The sequence below is a fragment of the Natator depressus genome, chromosome 8 (genome assembly GCF_965152275.1).
Source record: "Natator depressus isolate rNatDep1 chromosome 8, rNatDep2.hap1, whole genome shotgun sequence".
In the NCBI taxonomy this organism is placed as follows: domain Eukaryota; kingdom Metazoa; phylum Chordata; order Testudines; family Cheloniidae; genus Natator; species Natator depressus.
Genome location: NC_134241.1, coordinates 46196800 through 46218134, shown reverse-complemented (window position 1 = coordinate 46218134; position 21335 = coordinate 46196800).

Below are 21335 nucleotides of genomic sequence, written 5' to 3'. Positions count from 1 at the left end.
ACAGACTGGGGTGAGGGGGTGTAATTGGAGAGGGTGCAGGGCCACATGCAGACAGGGGGAGGTGGTGAAGGGACATATGGGGACAAGAGAGGAGGGGTGGCTCGGTGGTGCAGGGCCACGTTGGGATGGGAGAGGGGGTGCAGTGCCACATGGAGATGGGGGGCAAAGGGTGGCTGAGTGCAGGTGAAGGGACATGGGGACAGGGGCAGTGGTTCGGGGGATGGGGAGGAGGTTCAGGGACACGTGGGGGCAGGGGGAAGGGGTGCATATGGGGATGTGAGAGGAAGAGTGACTGAATGGGGGTGCAGGGACATGTCGGGATCGGGGGAAGAGGGATGGCCGAGCAGGGGGGCTGGGACACATGGGGACAGGGCGGATGTGCCTGACTGAATGGGAGAGGCTACGGGTCAGCCAGCGTCTGCATGGGGGATGCTCCCCAGATCCCTAGCAATCCCTCCACTGCCCAAAAAAACTTCCATACTTCTCACACCCACACCCAACAACCCTTCAGGTTCACTCCCAGGCTCCTTCCCAGCAATTACTTCCCTTTCACTCAGCTCCTCCGTTACCCTTGACTCCCCCAAGCCTTTGCACTGCTTCTGAAGGCTGCAGTAAATATGTTTCTATATTGTAGTTTAAATGAATTATTTCTCAGAGTTCTGTATTAATATAACTAGTAAGGAATCTATTTGTCAAAAAACATTTCCTGAATCTTTTTTGTTGTCTGTATTGTTACAGAAATACATGTTGACAGGTATTTCGAAATAAATTACCAAAATAATTGAAACTGGTGTGATAATCTTCAAAGAATCATAGAATATCAGGGTTGGAAGGGACCTCAGGAGGTCATCTAGTCCAACCCCCGCTCAAAGCAAGACTGATCCCCAATTAAATCATCCCAGCCAGGGCTCTGTCAAGCCTGACCTTAAAAACTTCTAAGGAAGGAGATTCCACCACCTCACTAGGTAACGTATTCCAGTGTTTCACCACCCTCCTAGTGAAAAAGTTTTTCCTAATATCCAACCTAAATCTCCCCCACTGCTTGTTCTGTTACTCCTTGTTCTGTCATCTGCTACCACTGAGAAGAGTCTAGAGCCATCCTCTTTGGAACCCCCTTTCAGGTAGTTGAAAGCAACTATCAAATTCCCCCTCATTCTTCTCTTCCACAGACTAAACAATCCCAGTTCCCTCAGCCTCTCCTCATAAGTCATGTGTTCCAGTCCCCTAATCATTTTTGTTGCCCTCCGCCGGACTCTTTCCAATTTTTCCACATCCTTCTTGTAGTGTGGGGTCCAAAACTGGACACAGTACTCCAGATGAGGCCTCACCAATGTCGAATAGAGGGGAACGATCACGTCCCTCGATCTGCTGGCAGTCCCCCTACATATACACCCCAAAATGCCATTGGCCTTCTTGGCAACAAGGGCACACTGTTGACTCATATCCAGCTTCTCGTCCGCTGTAACCCCAGGTTCTTTTCTGCAGAACTGCTGCCTAGCCATTCGGTCCCTAGTCTGTAGCGGTGCATGGGATTCTTCCGTCCTAAGTGCAGGACTCTGCACTTGTTCTTGTTGAACCTCATCAGATTTCTTTTGGCCCAATCTTCTAATTTGTCTAGGTCCCTCTGTATCCTATCCCTACCCTCCACTGTATCTACCACTCCTCCCAGTTTAGTGTCATCTGCAAACTTGCTGAGGGTGCAGTCCACGCCATCATCCAGGTCATTAATGAAGATATTGAACAAAACCGGCCCCAGGACCGACCCTTGGGGCACTCTGCTTGATACTGGCTGCCAACTAGACATGGAGCCATTGATCACTACCCGTTGAGCCCAACGATCTCGCCAGCTTTCTATCCACCTTATAGTCCATTCATCCAGTCCATACTTCTTTAACTTGCTGGCAAGAATACTATGGGAGACCGTATCAAAAGCTTTGCTAAAGTCAAGGAATAACACGTCCACTGCTTTCCCCTCATCCACAGAGCTAGTTATCTCATCATAGAAGGCAATTAGATTAATCAGGCATGACTTGCCCTTGGTGAATCCATTCTGACTGTTCCTGATGCTTCAGAATTGTGAGGGGAGAGGGCAGCCTATATCTCAGTTACTGTACTCACCCCACCTCACCAGAGTTGGTTGGGAAACCTATGTCTGACTTAGCCCCAGTGAGGAATTCTGTGGAGCCAGTTGCAGTGATCCATTCTCCCCATGAGTTCATGCACAAAATGGAAACTCAATAGGGACTATTTGGAGGACCAATAGGAAGGTTTAATGTGGTTTCTGGGGCCTGGAGAAAGCACTTTTTGTGGGTTCTCTTGTCTTGGGGGAGCCTGGAGATCCCCTGGCTCTCAGGAAGAGCAGACCATTGAGACATGAGTAAAAAAAAACAAGATGGGGAAGAAAACATCCAAACTAAAGACACAGAGAAGAGGAAAATAGCTATGATCTCTGTGGGGCTGAGGATGTGGGCAGCACTGGGCTTAATTGTTTACTTCCATGCTGGCTAAGGAGGACTGTGGCTGGGACAGCATTGCTCTCTCAAATAGATTTTGACTGAATGTTTATTTTCCAAAACAAACAGACGAGTGGTATAAAAAAACTGGAACTGCGCTTCCCATAGCATGAAACTCAGTCAGAGAGGATCCCTAGGTCCAAAACTCAAACTTGGATTTCAAACACACTAAAGTTCAAGGCTTTTTCAGATCTGAGGTTTTGGGTTTGGTCATGAGACCAGCCAGCTGCCAAGTTTGAATCCAGAGTTAGATGTGAATTCTAAACAACCCCCCCACTTACTGAAAGTTCAGAGGCATTCAGATCAGAGGAACACAGAAAGGTGGTGTTGGCTCAAGCCCCTTACTAACAATTGTTTGGGATTTAGTGAACCATTAACTCTCTACTCCTATTCAAGGAGGCATTCCTATTCATGACAGTATACTTAGATCTAAGTCTTCTCCTGAACTGGGGCCCTAACATCTCTGTGCTATGATCCCCTCAGATTTTCACAAACGTAGCAGGTTGGCCTGCGTCAGAACATAGGGGAAACTCTGAAGAGCATCAAGATTGTGCAAGCAGTGGTGCTGGCCACTCACTCGGTGTCACTCTGTCATCTGAGTCAGCACTGAATAAATGTCCCCATGCTCAGGTGTGAAGGGATCTTGTGCTGCCGGAGGTGCCATCTTGGGCTGAGACATGAAATCTAGGCCCTGACCACCGATGGTCATTGTAGATCCCTTAGCCCTTTTCACAAGAGTAAGGGTGTTAAACCTAGCTTCCAGATGGCCCAATTTCAGCTCAGATAATTTTTTCTGCCTGCAGTATTTCTCTTCACTCTTTGCCACAAACTGTTGTGCAGTTGTTTTTTTTTCTGTGCAGTGTTAAGCTGCTGTGTTTTCCAGATCAAAGGTAGACAAATTGATCCTGATATATCCCTTAATCACCTCATGGCAATGTTGTGAGGCTTAGTTATTCAGTACCAGATCCTCAAAAGTATTTAGGGTCCTAACTTCCATTGACATCAGTGGAACTAAGGAGTCTAATGACTATGGAGGATCTCGGCTTAAGTGTGCCTTGAGGCATATATCCTTGAGGTCATAGACTTTGGCCAAGATTTTTAAGTGAGGCACTACTGGTTTTTGGTGCCTCCATTTCTCAATGCCCAGCCTGAGACACTTTAAAAGGTACCTGATTTTCAAAAAAGTGGTGAGCACCAACTTTCTGAAAATTAGGCCTCTTTGTCTCCCACTGGGCACCCACAATCACTAGAGGTGATATCCTAGCCCCATTGATGTCAATGGGACTTTTGCCATTTTAAACTCTTTTAAACTCTTATTCTACAGAACTTCTACAGCTTCTGCCTTATTCTTCAAGTTGGAAGTACATTTAAAAAGTAGAGTAGTTAAAAGTATGAGAAATCAAACTGCAGGGACCAAGCCTTCAGTGGCCAAAAATTGACTAAATGAACTACAAGGTCTTTTCGATCTCTAACTTCTATAATTCTTACATGTTGGATCCTTTTTAAGTGAAAGCTCCCTCTCTGTCCCCATCCTAGCTAGTCTAGCTAGTTTAAACTCCACCTAAGAATTCCTGCAAGATTTTACCCTGTGAAGTTGGTATCCATCTGCTTAAGTATTGGTCATTAGAATGCTTCAGTGACCTCATCAAGGCCATTAAAATGCTCCACGAATCCCAAACTCTTCTCTCTACATGCTCTACTTAGTCTTCAGAAGATGGTGGAGTGGTCATTCCAATGATACTATCATTGCTACAGAATGTGACTGTTTTAGACACAGTCAGTGAATGAAAATAGATAGGCTGGAAATCACAGCTTCCTGAGCCCTGCCATCAGTCAGATGTTAGAATGAAACTATTCACTCCTCTCTTTGGGTTTGCAGCAGCGTTGTCAGAAAAATAGTATTCCACATATGCTGCAAACAAAGTAGGCAAGTGTCCCCGGCCCTCACTGAGAAGAGTTTGATTCTGTTGCTGTCCCAGGGCTGATGCTGATGCTGTACAATGGCATTCCAGCATGGCCAGTAAATTAGATGACTTTTCAAATAAGGAACCCTAACTCAGTAATACTTTACATTCCCTCTCATTGTGTGGGAGAGCATGCTGGTGCAATTTTGGAAGGTGATGCATTTCCCACAGAAAACAATTGTGCTTAAAATATATTTAATAGTATTAAATCAGATGGTTTTATCAAGTCCTTTTAGTTCCAGACAAATTTAACCGAAATTTAAAAAGCATACCAGCCTCCCCACTTCTGGTGTTATCAGTCCAAGGTATTGTACTGGAGTTTGATCTGAATTAAATCCACAAGCTGGGGCTATCTTGATATTTGTGTTTTCTATGGGAAAACTCCTGGTTGACTCTTACATAAATAAATAATAATAACCATTACCTTCAAAGTCTTGGTGCACTTGCAAGAGCCCAATAGGCATTGATTCCAAGTTAATTACAACAACTAAAACATATTGCTGGAGAAGGCATCTTTTCCCTGCCAGCTGATCTAAGTATTTGCTATGAAACTCTCCATAGAAAGGAATATACATAGAAAGTTTCCCCCAAAGACCTGTTGTGACACTGCACCCCATAATGCTTTATAGAAATATGCTTATGAGTGTAAATACGACATAACTGGAATATGTTTTATGCTATATATGCCATGTAACATATCTTTGCAAAGGTTATGTTCTACTGAATGTATTCATCCTATTCCTATGCATGTAGTTATGAGCATTGGCTCTATGCTTGTATTTAAAGTGTTTGCTGTAGGAAGCACATAAAGCAGATTTGGTCAACATAGTGTGAAGGGGTTATTCAAGTAATTGGGAGTACTTAGCTAACAACGGACTTTGAGAGACGCCAATCCACATCTGAGTTTTCCTGGGAATGTTCAAATTAACAAGTAAACATCTGACCTGTAAAGAACTGAGTCATGCATGGACATATGACTTGCCCATGTGACTCCAAACTCCATCTTGTAGCTGTGATTCTGCACAGGAGAACACAAGGGGTTTCCACCCACAAGAGAGAGACTATATAAGGCCCTGGGAAACCCCTCCGTTTTGTCTCCATCTGGCTCAAGAGATAGCCTCTCCACCCCAAAGGATGCCTGAAAGAAACTGGAACGAAGGACAGTAACTACAGGGGTATGAGTGATTGCTGGACCCAGACTAGGAGGAAGTTTAGTCTGTAAAAGAAGCTTATTGGAACATCTCTGAGGGTTAGATTTACCAGCATTTAGTTTCTTACTGTATTAGGCCTAGACTTGCATGTTTGTTTTTATTTTGCTTGGTAACTTACTTTGTTCTGTCTGTTATTACTTGGAACCACTTAAATCCTACCTTTTATATTTAATATAATCACTTTTTACTTATTAATTAACTCAGAGCAAGTAATTAATCCCTGGGGGAGCAAACAGCTGTGCATATCTCTCTATCAGTGTTATAGGAGGCGAACAATTTATGAGTTTACCCTGTATAAGCTTTATACAGAGTAAAACAGATTTATTTGGGGTTTGGATCCCATTGGGAACTGGGTATCTGGATGTTGGAGACAGGAGCACTTCTTAAGCTGTTTCAGTTAAGCCTGCAGCTTTTGGGGGACGTGGTTCAGACCTGGGTCTGTGTTTGTAGCTGACTAGCATGTCTGGCACAACCAGGCAAGGTACTGAAGTCCCAAGCTGTCAGGGAAAACTGGCTCAGAGGTAGTCTCAGCACATTAGGTGGCAGTCCCAAGGGGTTTCTGTGACCCAACCTACCACACCTGTACTCTGAGCTGGCCTGGACTGAACTCTTGTCAAAGAGGAGGAGGAAAGAAACACCACCTGGAATTGCAGAGGTCCTTAGGAGACTGATATACCAATACTCAATGTAACATAACAATGGACCAATTTATCTGTTTGCAGTGTTGGTGTAGCTGTGTTGCCTCTGAAGAAGAGCTCTGTTTAACTTGGAAGCTTGTCTCTTGGACCAATTTCTGTTTGTGAAATAAAAGATATAACCCCCTGCACCTTGTCTCTCTAATTTATCAGTGCTGTTCTGAACTGGGAAATCAACGTCAGTGAAAGGGATGTAAGGACATTCTGTGAGGCTGTGGAATTCGTCACAGAACCGGAGCCTTTCTATATATCCCAGCAGAAAACAAAGCAACCACAAATGAGGGACTGGAGCCATCTGCCATCAGCTATGTAAGCCAAGGATGAAACAATGTCTTTATTGGGATTGAAAAACAGGATTCATTAAATGTTTGAACGTTATGAAAAACAAATTTGGTTTGGGCCTGGGCAATAAGGTCAAGAAATAAACACAATAAAATAAAAACAGGAGGAGCTGTTCACTTAAATGCTGATACGGTGGCCACAAAAAGAAGGATTTTTAGCAATTTAAAACAAGGCAAGATTGAGCATCGCAAGTGCAGGAGAGACGCTGGCAAAGCCTGGAGGTGAAAGGAGTAGCCCCACAGTTTCTGTTTGAGGCAAGACAGTGAAACAGGAATGATGACGAGAGTGTCGCTATTGAATGGGTATGAAATGCACTGGGAGTTTGGACACTAGCTCAAATATAACATGTATTAGAACAGACATGCTCCGAGTGCTAAGGGATAAAGGATCCACAAACAGCCTAACTGGTCTCAAATGGAAAGAGCGATGCCCCATCCAAACATGGGTCAAATTGCAAGAGGCCTGGCTAGCAGAGATAATGGAAGAACCCGTGACTGCCGTGGATTTCATTATGGCTAATAACTGTGTCTGAACTGCCACTGAAGGTGTCTTGCAAATCCAGTCTATGGAAATTCCTGTTAGAGATGTGATTGGGTGAGGCAAATGATTTGCTGTGAGCTGGTTGTCATGTCCCAATGGGAAAGGAGAAAAGATACTGAAATCATAATTGCAAACACATGTTTGGATAACTTTCCAGCAAGTGAAAACTGGGGGATAGTTGAGACCTGCTTTGAAATAGAAAATCCAGGAAAGGATTCCTGTTCACTTGCTGCAATTTTTATGCTGAACAGCAAATTGTAAAGAAGCGAACCTTGGTATCCGAATGTGAACCCTTGAATATTGGCACAGAGAAAAGCTTATGGGAAAAGGGGTGAAAGGGAACTCCCAGGAAAAGGAAGGGGGTTCTGTGGAAATTTGAGAGAAATGACTTTTTTTTTTCATTTTTTTGCAAAATTTTGTGTTAACACATTTTGTTTGGTCAGAAAACTGAAAGCCCCATACCTGAAAATCTTTGACTGAAAACTTGAAATTTTTCCAACAGGTTTTGGCTGAAAATTTTTGGCATTTTTCAGCCCCACATAGCCCAAAACTTTTGGTGTTCAGACAAAATGTTTCTCGTTTTGGGCTCTCAGTCTTCTAACAAAAACATATTTTTTTCCTAGGAAAGCAGACACTTCCTGCACAAATCTGCATTTAATTGAAATCCCAATTTTCCATCGAAAACTTGCCAATAGAAATTATTTGACCAGCCCTATTTCTATTGCAGGTTTCCGGTACAGTGTTGGACGTTCAAATGAGGAGCAAGAAAAAGATTTGTCACACTCATTGCTTGTAGTGTGACCACATAAATACAAAGAGCCCTGCCTGAATCAGTAACTAGAGAACCCCTGACTGGGAAGATGGGTTATTTTTAGTAACTAGAGAGAACCCCAAACTTTATAACCACTCCATACAGCTAGCCTATGTAAAATGCATGTTCTTATTATTAATAACCTTGTCCTCCCTCCCCATTTTCCTCCTATTGCTTGCTTTACACTGGTTGCCTCTTGTCTTAAATTACAGTGTGAACTTGTTGGAGCAAGGACCATGGCAAAGCTTTTTAAAAAATAGATGGCTAAAGTTAGGAAACTTAAATAAGTGGCAGATTTTCTCTGAGTCGTCCCCTTATGTGTGAGGCCTCAGGTCTTTACTTGTCCCAGAGTGAAATTCTGAAATTCTCCCACTCTTAGACCAGGTCCTGGGCTACAGCACCCTGTGTATCAGCTGGATTTACCCAGCAGGTTCTTCCTTTGGACTCTGTGTTGATAAGTGATTAAAATGCCTTCTTAAAAAGCAAAATACTGTTTCTTTCGAAGTAGGAACAAAGCATGTAGTGCAAAAGGATTTTAAAACAAGTCTACCCACAGGTCTATCTTATCTACAGCCCTGTGTGATGGGGTATGTAACCTGCACTGGCAAAGGGCCAGCTGGAGAATTCAATTAAGGTACCTGGTTGGTTGACAATGGAGGATGGGCCAAGCCCAAATGAAGATGAAACCCAGCTGCGGGAGGAGCATAAAGGGAGGAAGCGGAGTTGAGAAGAGGGCTGTAGGGAGAGAGAGGAAGAACTCTGTAGTCCGTCTCTGGTGGATAAAGAGGGGAGGAAGAGCCTAGAGAGAGGCAGATATACAGGGAGCCCAGGGAGGAGCTGTGGAAAAGAGCATGAAGAAGGGCTAAGGTAGGAAGGATTCCAGGGAGGCAGCAAGGAGTCTGACAGAGCACAGCACAGCACAGCACAGCAGAGCCGAGCTTAGCTTAGCTGCTCGGCCACAGGCTTCCCCCTGGCCTGGAACCCAGAGCAGAAGGAGGGTCTGGGTTCCCCTAGCAGCCTCAGGCAAAGGTGGTGTGGAAACCCCTCACACAAGTGGACAGTAGAGTTTGGAGCTGGGCCTTTGGGGAGAGGGCCCTCGGCGATGTTGCGCCACACAAGAGCAGGCAGACAACCCTGTGGAGCCCCAAAAGGGATGAATAGTCTAAAGAGGGGTGAGGCCAGATTGGGGCAAAGAGTTCTGTTTATTTGGGTTTAGTTTATTGGACTCTCTGTTACCTCAGAAAGAATGGAACTAAACATGGCCTGGCCAGAAGGCAGTGTCACGAGAAGAGGCAGACTGGAGGGGCTGTTGGCAAGGCGCACTACACGAGGAGTTCCCCTACCAGCTATGCCATACCCGGACACAAGGGAGCATGCCAGTGGTAAATCCACTTTTCCACCCCCTGCCATGCCCTGATGGTAATGAAGGCTGGCTTAACTCCTTCAGACGCCCCTAGCAGTGTCTGTCTCTCAGTCTGGTTCTCTTTTAACCCTACTACAGTCCATTGATCTCCAGGGTGCACGGGCCTTTTTCTTTCCTGGCATTGTCTCTTAACAACCCTCCAGTGTTTGCTGAGGCCAGGCCTATCTTGAGCCATTTTTCCTTACTGCTTGTTTTTCCTTATAGCCCCCTATTAGACTAAATCAATGCATTCCTACAGTGAGCTTCCCAATAACCAGGTCAGCATACTGGATCCATAAATAATTACAGACCAGCTCCATGTCTGTCACTCTGCACTTTGCAGCTCCCGTCGACATGAACAAAAATCTCGAGCTAAATTTCAGTAGCAGAATCTTTTTTACTGGTGAGGGTATAAGATTCAGAAAGAATCCCATTGGTCCCAGCAGATGTTTATGGTGCCGGCAGCTGGTGGGAGAGGGTGTGAAACCACTTTTTGACTTGTAAACTGAACAAATGGATACAGAATCCAGGAAAGGGAAAAAATATGGGCTCCATGGTGCCATTTTTCTGTTCTGTGTGACCTTAATATTAAGGTTTCAAGATGTGCGGGCTTTTAAGTGTCTGCTGGTCTGATTACTGCTTCACAACAACATTTAGCAGTTTGCTCTGAACTGCCAGTTTTGATCAGGAGTCTATTTTTTATTAGCGCTGTCTGGAATGTTTGTGGCAATGTCTTTGGTTAAATCATTGTGCCCTGTGCCCATGTAGAATCAGAGCAAAACCCCCCCCCCCCAAACCCACAAACCCACGCATCTGCAAAAACTGAAGCATTCAACAGCAAACAGTCCCTAAATGCAATGACCGCATGTCTGAAAGGAGGATTTACGGGGGGTGTTGCACACAAAATGTGCAGGAAAGTTTTGTAACAGGGCTCTTTAAAAAAACAATCACACAGATAGGCTGGCTTAGACTGCACAGCTGTGCTGGGACTGTAAGAATGAAGCACTCTAGTAATTTCCCCCTGACTCTGAAATATCACTTTCCTGAGACCAGGGAACAGTTACTCAGCAGGATCCCAAGAAAAAGAACTGACATCCAAAGAGTTAGTGAGGTGCTAATTTCTGGGCACAAGATGCAGGGGTGGGTTGGGGGAGGTTTCCAAGGCATGGGGAGAACTGTATCCTGCTTAGAGGTCTGACACTCCTGAGTCCCTGCACTTCCCTGAGGGGGCTATGGGAGGAGAAGAGCTGAGAGAGCAGAATTTTTGGCAGTAGAAATAATTGAGGGCATGGAGGGTGGGGAATGTGAGCTGTGCATGAGGGGGATGGAGAAGGAGTGGGGTTTGATCCAGAAAGGGGTCGGGGCGGGAGGGCCAGGCAGAGAGAAACCCTGCTCTAATGACCCCCTGTGGGGCTCATCTCGTCTTCACTTTTCCCACTGCCGGCACTCTCCGGCTCAAGCCCCACTTCACCCCATGCTCCCTCAACAAAACCCTGCTCCCTCCTGCCCCTCTCCCCTGGCTCTGCTCGATGCCCTGTCTGCCCCGCCCCTGCCCAGCTCTTCCAGCGCTGGTGGGCTGGGGGAACCAGTGGGGCATGGGAGTGTGTGTGTGTTTGGGGCGGGGAGGGTGGTGAAGATGGGAGGAGGGATGCATGCGGGGAAGGGTGTGTGTGTGGGGGGGGAGCCTGCTATCTTTGCACCAAGTCTCCATCTGAAGGATCCCTCAGTGCACCAGGCAGCAGTGCTAAAGGGAGCCCTTCCAGCACTAATGCCCCATTGCAGTGCTGCTGGGCTCCCCCCCCCACACACACACATTAGACATCCCATGCTCACAAGTACATCCCTGCTCAGTGCCCCCACCCCAGAGCCCACTTGCTCTCCTTGCCAATCGCTCCAGAGTACCATCCTGCTCCAGAATCGAGCCAGGTATCAACACACGCAGCTCTCTGTTTGTTCCCAATAATTCAGCCGTCCGCGTTGCTAAGCTCAGGATTCTGGCCAGCCAGAAGGAGAGGCTGCCAAGTCCATCGGTGTGATGCAGCCAGCAGGCTGCTCCACCTGACTGTCTGGAAAGCATTCTTCCGCTCACTGGGGAGGTTCCCATTTCCTCTAAAGGAAGGTCCACCCGAATGATTACTGGTGTCTATTTCAGCGCTTCTTTCTGTGGGCACTCGAGCTGTAAAAGCCGGAAACCCAGAACCCTTCTTAGGGCCAGTTCAGCCTCCTGCTAGCTGCACAACCCTGGGAAGTGCCAAATCTGGCTAAAGAGCCATATCAAAAGACTCAGGCACTGGGAAGATGTTCCAACAGCTCTCTCTCTCTCTCTCTCGCTCTGTGTGTGTGTGTGTGTGTGTGTGTGTGTGTGTGAACAAGGTGACAGCTAAAGTGTTGTGACACCATTAGACTTGCAAGGGCATCTCCACATTGCAGTCCCTGGGCGTGATTGCCGCATGTGTAGCTTTCATTGAGCTCACTTGGGTACCAGACAGTGAAGTCAGGACTGGCTCTAGGCACCAGCAAAGCAAGCACATGCTTGGGGTGGCACAATTCCAGGGGAGGCATTCCTGCCATCCTTATTTTTTTTTTCTTTTTGCTTGGGGCAGCAAAAAACCTAGAGCCGGCCCTGAGTGAAGTCACAGCAGCATGGGTTTGGGGGGCACAGATTAGCGTTCACATTGCGCTCCCTGTCAGTACCCAGCCTGGGGAAGCTAATGATCCAACCAGTGGACCAAATTCGGTGACGAGTCCGGGTCATGTGCCACCTGATGCACGTTGTGCATATGCTCAGGAGAAGCAAGGGCTTCAGTGCAGGCTGTACAAGCCCACCGGGAACCTTGGGTAATTACTTAGGGGGCTAGCCCATGCTGCTGCAACTTCACTGCTCTGGTGCCGAAGCTAGTTAGAGTCAAGCTAGCTTGGGTATGTCTATACCAGCTGCAGACATACCCTAAATTAATCTCAATGAGGGTCATTCTGAGGGGGTCTGTGCTTAGGGAAAGGGCACAAGCTTGGGTGTTGGTCATGCTCCCGCTTCCTGCAGAAGAGCTGCATAGCAATATAGAGGGCCTATTTGCTACTTGCTCACGGAAAACCATGGCACGCAGCTCTAATCTGTCTCATGCACTGCGTGTACAAATCATGCCACATTTTACAGAAAGGGCAGGATTTTCCAAAGCTCTCAGCATTGGCCTTTGGCTCCCTCTGAGCTCAGTGGTAAAATGCCCATTGATCTTCCAGAAGAGTAGAGATCAGTGCTGAGCACTTTGGGAAATCCCAGCTCACCCCTTTCAGAGCAAAGTAAAAAATGACAATCATTGATACGGAGTAATTTACATATAAGCTTTGTTCGTAAGTAGAGCAGTACCATATCCTGACTCAGCTTTTTCTCACCTTAGGAAGTCCTGCTTTTAGTCTGTATAAATCAACGACATGAAGGTAGCAGAGGAGAGAGAAAGAAGGGAAGGGAAAAAAGAAAGAGAAGAGACAGAGGAGAAAAGCAATGATGGGTCTAGGATTTGGAATGGTGGAGGTATGCACAAGTAGTCATATTAATAGGCACATTCATTTTGTATTCATAAAACAGAGTGAAACGCATGATAGCAACAAGCAGCAATCTTACAAATTCTGGCTGGCTTGTGTGGTGTATGTATCTTGTATCTGCTATGATTTTTTCTATGTACTGTATCTTTAAATGGTGAGATGTTCACTCCCAGTATTCCTGCTGCAGAGACAGTTGACATTTTTGTGTTCAGATTTGCTGTAGCTTGTCATATATGAGACACACACACTGTGCTTTCTCTTTCTCGTTTTTCCTTAACCTAAACGAAGTCATTTTAGACGATCAGTATAACAATTTTTTCTTTCCGCACAGAAGCATAACAAGAATTCTGGCAATGAAGAAGTTAATGTAAAAAAGCACAAAGTGAAGAAGCAGTGAACAGGTCTTCTTGTTAAACAAACAGAAAGAAAAGTAGACAGATAAAACGGCCACTCATGCAAACATGGAGGATTTCCAGTTTAATGAATAATAAGAATTTCAAATGTATATTCAGAGATGTGAGCAGTATTTTTGTGCAAATACTATCATAGAATGTAGTGAAAAAAGTCAGTTTTCTTAAGATTGGCAGGGAAATGGACATTTGCAGTTCTGGAAGATTTGCGTTTTCCATAGGAACCAGATGAGATGAAGTATAAAGACTTAACAGAGGTGATTAAAAAGCATTTAGTAAGAAAAGCAAACGTTCTAGCTGAAAGAAATCCGTTCCAGCTAAGGGATCAAATGGAAAAAGAAAATATCACTGATTTTTCTAACCAGTTTGAGAAAGCATTCCATTACCTGTCTTTTGGTAACCTTCTGTAAGAGATCAGATCTCTGCAGAGATCAGAGGTAAGAAAACTGGACTACACAATGGAGCTTGGAAGGAGCTGTGGTCACTCAGATGGTGTAAATAGGCATAGGACCGCTGAAGTTACCAGACCTACTCCCATGTCAAAGTGAAATAGATCAAAGTGCACTAGGGCACTTTTAATGTGTGGTAGCAGGGTCCACATGGCCAGTTAGTGCGTGGCACGCTAGTGCACTGCCGATTACATCCCAGCTTGCCCAGTACTAACTGTTCGTCTAGACAAGCCCTGAGATACCAATTTATATTAGCTGAGATTCTGGCCCTAATTGGTGCTGAAATCCACAAAGAAAAATGTTTTACAATTCAGGGAGGCATCTCTACCAACTTGCCATTGCTTTCGTCCACAATTTTGCCTTCCCAAAAAGGGATGCAATTTAAACAAGGCTGAAAAATTCCCCCATAATGTTTTGGAACAGTTTATTTATAAGGAGAATCTCATTTTAAATAAAAGGACAATTAGAAATGGCACCCAGGATTAAGGATTCACTTGATTTCAGGTAATGTTGGAGTTACACAATAGTTTAGTCTCCAGAGGGCTGTAATATTTTGGTCTAATTCTGGTTGTTGGGCTTGGTGTGTGGGTCGTTGGTTGGTGTTGGTGGCCTATGATGTACAGAAAATCAGGCTAGATGAGCTGGTGGTTTCTTCTGGCCTTAACCTCTTTGACTATATATGCACATGCACCCTACACAAAACTCAGCCATCAAAAATGAGCAAGCTACTTGCTGTGCGTTGCCATTTTTATTTTACTTTTATTGGAGATTTGGAAATGATTTTTACCCACTTTCAAACCTGATTGCAGATAGATATTTGGGTCAAATTCTGCTCCCAGTTACACCAGTTTGGATCTCAGTGGAGTTACTACAGATTTATATTTGCATCGGTGCCACCAAGACTCTGGTGCAGCAGTGGGGTCTCACAATAGGACCTCAGTAATACGACTTCAGTGGGGCTCTGTGCGAGGACAAAGGTCTTTCTGCACCGAGTTCATGGCAGAATTGGGGCTAAAGAGCAGAACTTGGCCCCAAATGTGATTAATTAGAGAGATCTCAACATAGATAGAAACCCTCTTATTGAGTGTGGTCCTTCTCTCATTGAAGCCAATGGCGAAACTCCCATTGACTTCAATGGAGCAGGATGAAGCCTGTAGAAAAATTCTTCTTCACAGAACAACTTTGCAACAGCTGCAGTCTATGTCCTGGGACACATTGAAACAATTTGGGACTTTCATTCCACTTCACTGTAATGGGAGTTTTGCGACACCTGATTTGTCACACGTGGATTACTCTGCGTAAAGTATAGGCTGGACTGTTGCTATTCTCGAAGTCAAAGCGAAGGTTAAACTCAAAGGGAAGATCCTATTAGAAGGAATATGTTTTTATAAAGTTTTCAAAGGCAACCCAGTTTGGGGCTCACTGCACGGGCTTGACCGCTCAGTGCAGCTCAGTCTCAAGTCATGCTGGGCTCTGATGGTAAAGCACACTCTCTTTCCAGGAGCTAAGCCAACACCCACATCCTAACTCACTGGTGTTCTAGTACCTTAGGCACTTTGTGGTCAGAAGACAGGCTCCCATGTAGTAATTAGCTAGAGAGATGTTAGAAAGTCCAAAGCCACCGCAGAAAGAGAAGAAAGTTGTTATGAAGCTGCCTTTACCCATTTGATCTCTTGTTTCTTTGTTTTTGTGTTTCTTGGACATTGTCAATTGCAGTATGGCTCAGCTGGAGCCCAGTGCTAGCAGTGCCTGATTTGGTTCATGACTTCCATAAAGTTTTCCATCTCTGACCGAGCTATTTCAGATTGGGGTAAAAATGTGAGTAAATCACAGTTGGCACTCATCCCAGACGTATCCATTCCCTTAATTCCCTTTTCCTGTGGCTTTGGGACAATCAAAATAAGGAATGTTTCCACTGCCCTACCTTTATGAAAGTACGGCAAGTGACTGATATACCCCAAGTGCATCGCAGTGTTTCCTTACCTTGGTCATTACCAGCTGTACAGCTTTCTCTGGCAATTACCTGAAATGAAGCCCTTCAGCAAAGAAGACTTTTTGGCACAGCCCAGATTCTGAGACAATCCAAAAGCCTGATGTGACAGTTAATGAAACAAGGAGAAACAAGAAGGAAGCTATCGGTCCCAGGCTGCCAACACTAACAAAGCTAGGCAGTTGAAAATCTGAAGGCAGTGTGAGGTGCCAAGGTGTCTGCCTGCATTTCTGGAGCGTGGGGCCATGTGGAGGTCTCGTCTACAAACTCACGTAGGGTTTCATTGGGCTGCTGGTGAGCTTCAAGAAACGTTTTCCTCTTTAGCAGAAGAGACTCTCCAGTCCCCAAATACGCATTGAGTCACTGCACAGCTGCATCAAAGGAGGACTCGGGCTCCAGGAGTCCATCAAAAATATCAGTGGCCATCACGGCTTAAGCACGTTTGCAGTAAGGGTAACCTAGTGTAACCCACACACCTCCTGGGTGTGGTGCTCTGTCCCCTCTAGTAGCACTGAGACCACTTAGAGATTAATGAGTCTGCTACAGCCTTAGCTAAGGGCCATGTGGCTTTTAGTTCATGCAATAGAGGCTCATGCACTAAGCTTCAGAGGTCCCAGATTCAATCCCGACGACCGTGATCTGTCGGTGTTACACTTAGCAGCGTCAGAGAATTGCAGGATCTATGCATCGTTCCAAAAATTCCTCATCAAGTATTGCCACTCAGCAGCCGCAGGATGTGCAGGCAGCATGGGCTGCCGAATAGAAGCACTTGTCACCATAATGTTATGCTCTGATGCACCCCAGGACAGCAATCCCAAAACACAAGGAAATTGAAGCAAGACACGCAGGTAGGTGGTCAGTCAAAACATATAATAACCAATTAAGTCAGCAACAGTCTGAACAAAACATCATAACAATACAAATAGCAGGTAGGTATCAACAGGCCCTGAATAACTGTGCACACCTAACACTGTGTACACACACACAGGAACAGAACTGGAACACAGAGTTCAGGGAACAAGAACCAGGACATGAACTGAAACAGGGAGCAGGAAGCAATAAGCAGGAAGGCAACACGCACATGCACACCAGCCATCATGGCAAGGCAGAGACAGTCCCTCCTACCAACACAGGACAAGATAAAGCAAGGCAACAGCACCGTTTGTCATTCCTTCCAAGGTCTGTCATGAATATTGACTACAAGGAGGTGCCCGCTCCATGCATCTTTTTCAATAAATATAGGATATGCTGATTCTCCATGGGGGGAGCAGGCAACTGAGTGTTGCTGTGTCTACTGGGGTTTGTCAATTCCCCAAAGGGCACGGAGCTGAGCTGGGCTGTATCTTTGGAGATATGCTGATCCGCCAGGGATATGGAACTGAACGTGCAGTAACTTCAGGGCATGTCAGGATGGAATTCAATGGTTTACTGTTTTCTGGGGCGGGACAGATCTGTCGGAGCATGGCAACAGAACTGAACTCCCTTGGAGGCAACTGTAAAGGGGTTAAAGATACAGAAGAGTTGTATGTGGCAGCACGATCCATTAGGCTGAATGAAGAATGACATCATCCTATATCTAACCTAGATATAAACATCTCCAAAGCACCTATTACCACAGCAAGAACGTGTGGAACGATTCCCTTTGCCTCTCTAAGGATCAGATTCAAGACCTGCTGTCTATAAAAGACTAATAGGTGACCTTGTGGGCTAAGAAGGCTCTATTCATTATCCACAGTGGTTCCTGATTCTCCATTGCCTGGCACTTTGTGCCGGTACAAATGGTGTGTCAAATTGATATCTCCACTGTGCACTGTCAGTCCTAAAGGCCAGACTTGTTAAGTGTAGCTGGTATGTAGCCTTTGCCTTTTAAAGTTAAGTATGAAGACACCAAATGTGTTTGTGTCTCAGACAGCTGAAGTGTTGTGAGTTCATCAATGAGACATGGAGTGGCCACAGCTTGGATGGGAGCAGGTATGTACCTTGTGTATTAGTGACAGGTGATAGTGAGATCCCAGGCAGAGTGATGTCAGACAGATAGACCAACCTGATGGTCTGTGTGATTCAATAAGTAGTGGGCAAGGTTTGCCAGAAATGATGAATGGTTTGGGGTGTCCCATTTGAAACACTTAAAGAGACCTGATTTTTAGAGGGTGGGTTATGTTCAGCACTTTCTGAAATTCGTGCCCCTTTAAGATGTCTCAAACTGAGCACCCAAAATCACTCAGCACTTTGGGAAATCATGGCCAGTGATCCTATTTCCCCAGTACATTATTAGAGGAACTTTGAGCTATTCTCCATCACTGGCAATGTTTAAATCAAGACTGGAAGTTTTTCTAAAAGATCTGTTCTAAGAATGGCCCTCCTGGGTCAGACCAATGGTCCATCTAGCCCAGTATCCTGTCTTCTGAGGGTCGGTGGTGCAAAGATGCTTCAGAGGGAATGAACAGAACATGGCAATTATTGAGTGATCCATGGCCAGCTTCTGGCAGTCAGAGGTTTACGGATACCCAGAGCATGGGATTATATCCCTTGGCTAATAGCCATTGATGGACCTATCCTTATCTAATCCTTCTTTGAACCTAGTTATACTTTTGGCCTTCACAACATCCCCTTGTAACAAGTTCCACAGGTTGAATGTGCGTTGTATGAAGAAGTACTTTCCTTTTGTTTGAAACCTGCTGCCTATTAATTTCAGAACCCAGGCCTGTAGAGCGCTAGGTAGCAGACACCTCTATGCTGCCACACAGCAAAAGCTGTAACATGCTTGTACTCCATTACTCATGACCTACTGTGGACATAGACTATGGGAAGTCCCACATCAGAGGGTCTGACAGGCAGTAGCCTCATGGCTCCTGATTGTTTCCCTGCCCAAGGTGTGGTCCAGGAAGCTTTCAGGCAGCAGTGAAGATTTCCTGTAGCTGCCATGACCATTCCTGCTCTTGAACTCCTGGCTTTGCCCTCAGCTTGATTTGGACCCTGAGACATAACTTGGACTCTGACCCTTTGTGCCATTATCTGATTAAAATATGGCTATATAGATCATTGTTGCAACCATTATTATATATTTGCAACGAAAGTTGCACAAAATGTAGCATGTAAGATATCTCTGAAAAGGTTATGATTTTCTGGTTATGGTTATGCTATCTGTATGCATGCATCATTTTTGTATTTGAAGTTATGACTATTGACTTTATACCTGGATTTCAAATGTTTGTTCCTGAGGTAACGCCCATGAAGTAGTTAGCCAGCACATCTTGGAGGGACTATTCAAATTGAGTGGCCCGTTGAAAAAACATTTATCTGACAATGGACCATGGGAGACTCCCATCTACACTGAGCGGACTGTCCTATAAATGTGCTGTCTGGAATATAGGTAATGGCTTCCTGCAACGACTGAGTGAAATTGGGCATGAACATGTGACTTGCCCATGTGACCCCAAACACTATCTGGTCACCTGTGATTCTCCACTAGCTGTGCTGAGGTTTTTGTTTGAAACAATGGGTTTCCCTCCACATGGCAGAAACTATAAAAGGCCCTGGAAACCCCTCCATTTTGCCTCTATCCTTCTCCAGCCACTTTCTTGCCAAAACCTCTGGACTATACTAATGGGAGCATTCTAACTAAGGGGCTGAGCTCCTTCCAGTGATTTGAAAGGAACCAGAAACTTATTAAGCCATCAGTTTATTCCATCACTGCTAGAATCCTGAACCAAGAACTTTGCAATTACTGTATGTAGTTGGTTCTTTTAACCAATTTTAACTCTCACCTTTCTTTCTTTCTTTTTATGAATAAACCTTTAGATTTTAGATACTAAAGGATTGGCATCAGCATGATTTTGGGGTAAGATCTAAGTTATATATTGACCTGGATGTGTGGCTGGTCCTTTGGGATCAGAAGAACTGTTTATTTGATAAGACTGGTTGTAAAGAACCACTCATCTCTGAATCCAGTGTTTTTGGTGGTGATATAAGAACTGGAATGCCCAAGGAAACTGCTTTTATGACTTCTTGTTAGCCAGTGTGGTGAAACAGGAGTTTACTTTTGTTGCTGGTTTGGTATATCTTATGAAAGAATAACCACCACGGTTTTTTGGGTTGTGTTTGCCCTATTTCTCAGCAGTTTGTCCTGAATTTTGCATCCTTAGTTGTGACCCCCTGAATCACGGTTGCACCCCTTCCCTCCCCAAACCATTTAAATTTATTTAATTTCTTCACTCTCTCTCTAAATCTGTTGTGAAGTGTTGCCAACCATTGTTAAACATCTTTGTTCTACCCAGAGGATGCTCCATCTCAGTGGTAAATGAAACAATTCTTCAATGTTCCTTAAATTCTCCCAAGGCTTAATTAGTTTGTAAAGTGCTTTGAGATCTTGGCTGAAAGGAGCTATAGAAGTGAAAAATACTGTTATTAATACATCTTACATTAAAGAGCAAAAGGTCAGACACTGGTTATATTTGTCTTTTGTACATTAAGGGACTGTACTGTGGGTACAGAATTGGGAAGATCTCAACCTTCCTCCTAATCATGTACTGAACCAGAAATCCCATGTCTCCTTAGCAGCCAATAGGTATGGGATGGATTCAGGTCTCAAGACTGACATGGGTTAATGTCATGATGATATGGTAGATAACTGGTGTTAGCAGGGCATTCATCTCTCAAGGTAGAAGCAAGTGAGTTCTAGGCTGTGTAGGAGGCTGATATACTCTGGGTCCCAATGCCTTGGCTTCAGTGGTCTTTGGCTCAGGCCCCCAGCTGAATAAAGATCACTTCACTGAATCATCAAGAGAGCGAAAGACCTGTTAAAAATATTAATTTCCAGTGCACTTAAAGGGGAACTACAGTGGAAATTCAGCTTTGTAAGAGATCATTTTGATGGAGAAATGTAATGTGTTCCAAACCAAAGGACTATTATAGATAACAACCAGGTTCCTTCTCACAGGAAGTCTAAATCCCATCCCCCCATCTTGATTTTCCTCCATATCTTAAGAGTGTCCCCACGGGGCATTGTACCAATGTAATGGCATCCACTGAGAAAGCAAGTTAGTTAAATTGGTGCAATTTCTGTGTTCAAATTGGGCCTCGGCGTGGCACTCCTTGAAAGCAATTGACTGTTGGGCTGTCTGAGGCCCCCAGCCTGTCTGAGGCCCCTAGGGTTGCTCTCCAAGCAGTTGCAGTGCTACTGCACCTACTCGCTGGCCCTTCTGCATTTGCTGTGGTGGAGTGGAAAGTGGAATGCTGACCAGGGGGCAGAGCACCATTAGTGGTAGTTCTGTAGTGCTGAGCACTTTCCAGACATGTCTCCAGCCCTCAGGAGACTCGTTCGGATTCACGTTGCAGAAAACAAATTGCACTTCAGGTTTGAGGACTGACAGATCCATTCTTATGGGTTTAGAAATGCTTTGAAGCCCAGCCTTGCCTTCATACTGAACCAGAGTCATGAAGAACTTCTCCTGATGCCCCGTCCAGCT